Source organism: Anas acuta, chromosome 17, assembly GCF_963932015.1.
Source record: "Anas acuta chromosome 17, bAnaAcu1.1, whole genome shotgun sequence".
In the NCBI taxonomy this organism is placed as follows: Eukaryota; Metazoa; Chordata; class Aves; order Anseriformes; family Anatidae; genus Anas; species Anas acuta.
This window is the reverse complement of record NC_088995.1, coordinates 13,169,503-13,177,306: the sequence shown is the minus strand read 5'-3', so window position 1 is coordinate 13,177,306 and position 7,804 is coordinate 13,169,503.

The window sequence follows — 7,804 nt, the reverse complement described above, 5'->3', positions numbered from 1 at the left end:
GGTGAAACATAATAAAGCAGGTTGTCGTAAGACCATCATAATTTGACTGGCAGCTTACAGGATGTGAAATCTGGGGATACAAACATCTTGCTTATAGAAAGGCTACTGACATTTTTGAACAAATCTCATCTGCCACATTATTCAAACATCAAGGAAGAGTTATTAATAATATGCTACATTATTTCATCCCATTTTAATTGATGAGCCCTTCAATTTGAAGCCCAATGGAGTTGGCTGGTGGAAAAACTTCTCATCACTTAGTAGTATTTATCTCATGTATTTCGCTTATTCTGGAACTGGATGAGCCACTGACATTTACTAACTACCTGATAGTAACTACCAGTCTTCAGACTGTTTGCTAAAACCTTATAACAAATATTTACCATTTGACATTCCCATGGCATTTTAAATTGCGTTAGTCAGATGGTTTCCATTCTACTATAGAAGCGATTGATAGCAAAAATATTAAGTACTTTAAAAAAAGGAATATCACAGCTGAATGTGCATTGTACCAGCTGGAAAACCTTTAAAAATGCAAATAAATAGAAAAATGTGCATCAAATATTGCATCTGATAAAAATTCACAGTAAACTGCCCCCATATTTTCATGGAAATTTCTTCTATTTAGGTCAAATACTTGAATGTTTTTGGGAAACAAACACACAAATCAGAGTTTGCTGCTGAATTCAAGCAAATAATATGATAATCTTTTGTTCTCATTATTCAACTCAGTATACATTTGTGGTTCTCTAGTCACCAGCAAGGAATTCAGAGCAAGTCATTATGAAATAAGATGTCAGTTTCTAGTATGTGCCATTTCTCTTCAAAAAGGAAAGGAAACGAAACAAAACCCAGAGTCTTCATACAGAAATGCAATTTCCAAATCAAAATATAAGAAGGGGAAGAACAGTATTTGTGGAAAGCAAGCGTAGATACTATATCTTCGGAGTATTTCTATTCTGTACATGAAAAGATTTTCTTTCTCTATCTCAATATTGTGTTTTCACATCTCCTAGTGTGAATCTCATTCTAGTTCTGTACCATGCTGATGTATCTATTCTCTAATGAATACATTAGGGACATTTCCAGGCAACCTGAAAATATTGAGGTGGAAAAGAGAATCTTTTGCAGCAAGGTATATATTCTCTGAAGTGCAACATCTTCCTGATACTGCATTTCATCATGAAGGAAATTATGCTTCAAGAACACAGCCTGCACTTTTCCAAAAAGGAGCTACACAGCAGTCCATCAGTGTTAAATCATTCACCCTACCCTCATGAATCTGTCCTCAGGACTATTAAAATTAAATGCTTCCAATAAGAATATGAAAGGTGGGGATTAAACACAGGATTGCAAACAGTACAAAAAACGCCTCTCCCGCCCCTCTGTTCTCACTAGGCTCAGTGTGGAACAAAGAGAACTGGTCATGTAGCATCAGTCTGGCACAAAGAGTTTTCAGTCAATGAACTGCACCATTCAATGTTTCCTTAAATTCAGTTCTAAAATCCATCATTTTGTCTGATGTTTTCAAATTCATTAGATTTTTATTTTTTTTTCCTAGGAACATTAGAATGTCTTGAATTATCTCAGCACCGCGAAGACCAAAAAATACACACAGATAACAGACAGACCGAAAGCTCTGGGGTAGTTATCCTCAGACAGCAGAATAGTATCAGAGAACCATAGACTGACTTGGGTTGGGACCTTCCAGATTACCTCTTCCAACCCCCCTGGTTGTGGGCAGGGATGCCACCCACTAGACCAGATTGGCCAAGGCCCCATCCAGCGTGGATGAGTAATTTGGGCTGGTTTCATCCCAAATAGATGAAAATAGTTAAAAGACTATCAAAGATGATGCTATCGATAGCATCTTCTGGCCTCTCGATATAGCTGAGAAATGTTTAGTGGTAGGACTTCTCTACCCTTATGATTTTTCAAAGCACAGTCCTTTCATTCTGCCCTACCTCTGAGCTGCCCTGGACTATTAATAGTGTTAACTTCTGTAACAACAGTAATGAATAATACTTCCCTGTGTCTTACAAGGGCATCTCAAAGCATGTTAAAATGATGACTTTGTTATTGACTGCACTAGGAATGGCATCAGCCCTGGACTATATCTCTGCAAGATCATTCTCATAAGATTCTTTTTCTCTCTTTCAAAACAGGGTAGTGAGCCATTACCACTGATCTCCTCCTCTTAAATTTATTCATTTTATCCCTCTCTACCCTCTGGCACCTAGTTTTAAAATGCAATTTTTTATTTATTTTTTTTTTCCTTGAGGATCAAATGCTTACTCTGTATGTATATGTAGTGCACATAGTACTCCAAATCCTGGTTTCTGCTTAGTGCCATGAGGTTCTATTGTAATACAATAATAAAGACAATAATAATAACAATATCAGAACAATTACAAAAGGATATTAAGAATTTATCCCTAGAAATAACACAGCTATTGCTAGTTCACCCACAACTTAATAGATCCCTTAATTTCCCCTAAAATAACCCCTGCAGTTCAGGTAGGAAGCTGAAGAATGAGCTAAAAAAATAGCATTGGCTTACAGATTTGAGTCAAATTTGTGAGTTTCATCCTCATAATAGTCGTGTAAAATGCAGTCTTGTCTAACAGGTGAGGAACTCAGAAAATCTGCCTTTCTCAAGGTTGTGAATTAGAACCAGTAGAGCTGAGATGTGAGCCCAGGTCTCAAGCTACATATGTCTTTCACTTTCCGTGAATTAATCCTTCACCTCACCCTTGCCCCGTGTACCACCCAGCTGAGGCAGTACTGGGTGCCTGTCTGGCTGCACGGCCAGCCTTGCCACAGCCAGCAGCGTGCTCCAAGGCTGCACACAGGCTTTTGCAGCTGCAGGTACTAGGTACCTGCAAAAGATTCCTCCTTGGTCACCAATGGCAGCCAACAGTTTGCCTTTGCCTGACCATGCTTAAGGATCTTCCCTCTGACAACATTGTCATTTCTGAACGCTATGGCACCCAGGTGGAACGGATTAGATCTAGGAAGGATAAAGTGTCTGCATTAACTCATTTACATTAATTCAGTGCCTTAATCTCCTAATAGGCTTCAAGTGGTAAGTGGTTTTTAGTTAAGTTTTTGATAGTATCAGAGAAGCTAAACTTCAGCTGTTTTATTAAAAGGAAACAGAATTGTTGACAGCTCACATTAGCTGACAGACACTGTAAAGGAAGGCACCTATTTACCCACTCAGGCTAGATTTCAATTTACATAAAACTGCAGGAGCATTGTCAGCATTTAAAAACTGACTAAAGCAGAGAGAGAGAGAGAGCTCTAACAAACATACTGTTATCCAAACATCAAACTCAGAGAAAGACTAGAATAAACTCAATGCAATCACTGAACTGATCAAACCCTCTTCAGCTTCAATTCAAGAGTGGGATTCTCTAATTCTGGTAGGTGGCTATGACTTACATCTGTGACTAGCCAGATGGCTAAAGTCATAAGTGGAGTCACAGCATAGTTATTCCCCTCCTTCCAGGCTCTCCAAAAGGCCTGAGAGGTCCATGGGATGCAGAGTGTTAGAGCAGCAGTGGATTTTCTCCAGTTCATTCAACAGGTCCCTGGTTTTCCTTTCTGTTCTAAACAAAATAAGGAGGAAAAGCACCAAAGACTGTATGCTATACTTCAAACCACAAGAATAATAAAATGAAACCTAGAATTGAAAAGTTGAGTGAAGGCCCCTCTCAGACCCACAAAAGCCTTTTGAATAAAAGCAGAGCTCTCCAAAAAGCCACAGGTTAGTAGAACAATCTAAAATCCATTTATTACTGCAGTGAAGATCAGGCAACTCGCATGCTTCCTGACATTTTGGCTAGAGACCCTTCTCCTAGGTAGGCACGAGTGATCGAGGCTATTATCAACAACACGCTGTGTTGGAGTACTTACTGGCTTTGGCTTTTTCAGCTGCTAAAGTGGAGGGAGCAGTTAGGGCTGGATCACAATCTAGAGGACAGAGCGTGGTCTGCTCACGAGCACTGCAAGGTGCTCGGTGTTGTGCTTAAAAGAGCATTAAGGGCCAGGTCTTTTCATGCCTTTGATGCGAGACATGAAGAGGTGTCATTAGGTGGTGGCTCTGGACAGTCTCAGGAGCACGGGAGCTGTCACTCAGCACAAGGCAAAACATTATCTTTTGGGTTTATTTTTTCTGCAGGTACTTTCCTGCAGTTACATACATCTTTCAGCAGAATGTGCAAGCAGAGAATCACTCCTCATTTACAGAAGGATAAAAGGCATTTCATCACTATCTCCATATACCAATTAGACCCTGTTCAATAAACAGCATGGGCACTTTTGTGATTTCTGCCTAAACTGAATAACTGAATTCAATCCTAACCTGTATACGCACTTTGTGATATGCTGCTGAGTACTAAGCTGTATCTTTAGGCAGCCAGGTTTTCTTCTTTTTTTTTTTTTTCATGGTATTGCACTAAGCATCCCAAAGTCTAAAGGATTTGAACAGCTAAATCCCACTTTCATAAGTGACTAGGCAGCTGGAAGCCCAAGTAGTGAAAGGCACTGAACAGGCCTTATAGTTTAAATCACATAGGCATAGACATTAAAATGTAGTTAACTTCTCCAATGCAAATGGATACCTAGCAAAACATTTAAAAAGCAGCTACAGTCCATCTTCTGCTTTCAGGAGAGGTATGTGAAGTCACAGCTATGTGGGTTTGGATCCCTGTCACTTAAATGATGTGACTTAGATTCCTAAATCAGCTAAAATTTTGAAATAAAATCTTTTCTATTTCCTTTCTCAAATGGAATTAAAAAAAAATATGGAGGAGTTTGTAACATAGCAGGTGTTAACTATTTAATCTTTTAATGCATTATGTCTTTGCATGGTTGCATACAGCTATAGCTAAATAGCTACAGAGGTTTTGGTGCAGTTGAATTCTTGCATTTGATTTTCAGTCTTTAAAACAATAATGGTTGAATTATTTTCAGTATTCATATTAAACTAATAAATTAAATTCATATTAAACTAATAAATTAAGATCATCTCACCAGAATCCTGACTACTGCAACAACAGGCAGTAGATGAGTGATTTACTGAGAAGAAAGAAATCTCCATTTAAGCTACATTTTCAAAGCCCCCTTGGTCAGGATGAGCTGACAGTTATCAGAATCCATGATAAAGATGTATGATATTTAGAAATGCCATCTAAGTTATTACTCCAGAGAATGAGCAGAGTAAGTGTGTTATCAGTCCTGGGTTCTTAGCCCTACTTAATTGCTGTCAGTAAATCAGTAATTATTTATGTAGCTTCTTTACTGTGAGTAACTAAAGGATTCAAATCATTTATCACACAGTTGCTCTGCAGAGTAAATTCCAGAGTTGTTTTTTGCTAAAATACAATGCATGAAGATACATTTACTCGGGGAGCTTCCGTCATCATGTGGTGCACTGTGTTATATTGCAGTCTCAGTTCAGCACAATATTTTCCATGGAAGTGTTAGTTACCAACCAGCCCCTGTTAATATGAATTCATCTTCTGCTGGCATGCACTAAGCAGAATAGATAGATATAAAGCTACTGGTACTTAGTACACTGCAGCCCAGTAGGGACAGGCTTAATGGCCAACCCAAGCCCTCACATCCATTTTGCATTTGTGGGACAGCTGAGGTCCAGGGCCACGCGGTGGTGTCCCAGCACCAGCCTTCCTACAGTGCTTATGAGCAAACAGGAAAACCAGAGGGCACCCTAATGCCATCTGCAAAGGGCTGACTTCACAAAGGCCCTACTTTGTTTTTCTCTTTTCCTTTTTTTTTAATCATTCTTTCTTTTTTCTTTTCTTTTCTTTTCTTTTCTTTTCTTTTCTTTTCTTTTCTTTTCTTTTCTTTTCTTTTCTTTTCTTTTCTTTTCTTTTCTTTTCTTTTCTTTTCTTTTCTTTTCTTTTCTTTTCTTTTCTTTTCTTTTCAAGTCTCTACTTTCTCCTTGTTCAAGTATTTTTTTCATCTGCCTTTCTAGATAGGAGCAGGTCAGTGCGTAACATGGCTCCTTAAGGATAACCTAGGACTTTGAGTGGACGTAGGGAGGTTGTAAGTAGACAGGATTGCATTTGGCCTTAATTGCTGTATCTCTACTGTCCCTTTCCACTGTTGCTGGAAGCACTTGTGAAGCCAAATCTTTTTCTGCTTGAGAAATTTTCTCAAATCTCCAATCTGCTTTGCCAAATTCTCAAGATGAGCAAGCCGAGGCATGCCCCGCTGTCCATCATGCAGTGTAAATGTGCTGGGTCCAGCTGGGGTCTTCCAAATGTGTGCGCTGCGCACATCACAAGAGCGACTTGCCCAGCTGACCTAGCAGGTTCCTGCAAGCATGGACCAACCAGCTTCCAGACACAGCCACAGGACTTCTCCTCCCTTTGCTTCTCTGAGCCTGTTCCTAATTCAGGTGTTTTCAGATTCCCTGGGTGACGCGCTGGTTCACAGATGGCTGGTCTTACATTCTGAGATGACCCAGGTCTGGTAAATGCCTAATGCATTATAAATACAGCTTTGAATTCAACCCAGAAATGAAGAGAGCCCAAGCATATGGCTACATGGCTACACTGCAGCAAAAGCAAACAGCAAAATTTGTCTGCCTCTTTGGGCAGACAAATTAAATCACGAGACTGTAACAGGAACTCATAAGTCACAATAATGCAGACAGGCAAGAAAAGTGTTTGTTTGAAATCAGAGTTTTGTAGCTTTGTGATACAAAAAACAAAACAAAAACAAAACAAAACAAAAAACAAACAAACAAACAAACAAAAAACCACACCTGAACATGCTCAAATCACTGTCATTACTGAAGGATTACTGAAGGAGGTCAAACTAGCTGCCCTGTTATTGCTTGCCCACTTTGATGTCCTCAGGCCCAGGAGATATACCATAGAAAAGGCCATCGTTGTACTACAGTTATGTGTAACACAAGTATTAGCCTTGGCATGATCCTGCTCTTTTGTTAAATATATATATATATAAATAAAATAAAAAGTTGATAAATACCAAGAAACAGCCTGATGACAACATATATACAAAGTACATCAAAACCCCTAATGACACAAAAAGGAATGATCAGAATACCATGTAAAATAACTGTAATAGTGATGTTACAAGTACAGTGAACCCCTAGAAATAAATGGCGGTAAGAAGTGGCTTCAAAGATCTGTATAAGACTTCCCATTCTTAGCTCTAAGGCTCTAGCAGTGATTTTGAAGTGCTGAGAACAGTCCCCCGAAAAGCTCTGCAAGCTTGAAGTTGAAGAGACTCCCTGTGGGCCTTCCTTTCAAACATGCAGTTTGTTCCAGTGAAAAGAGGCCAGGAGCTCCTGAGGAGAGGCAGCCAGAACCCAGAATTACTGCAGGAACTAAAGCCTGCCATTTGCTTCGATTTTGCTGCTCACTGCAAAGAAAGTATTAGAAGGCATTAGTTATACTCTGCAATCATGGAAGCTATTTTTCAGCCAGAATTTAGGGAAGCGGCAGCATCTTGCCGAAGCCAAGCTGGCACAGCTCTTGGGAAGTCTTCCTGAAGGCCATCTACACTGAGGGGGAGGGAGGGAATCTGCAGAGTATCATCTGGGTCTGATTAAGGAATTTAGATGTGGCAATAAATGAATAATAGCCACTACAGAACATAGTAAATGAATAATTCTGCTCGGTGCAAAATCCTTTGTGTGTCTGTTAAACATTTAAACACTATGTACTTTTCATTTACATTTAAATTAAACTGGAGTCATTCAGTTCTGAGGCAAATATCCATGAAAGTTTTTGAAAGAGTCTGCAGT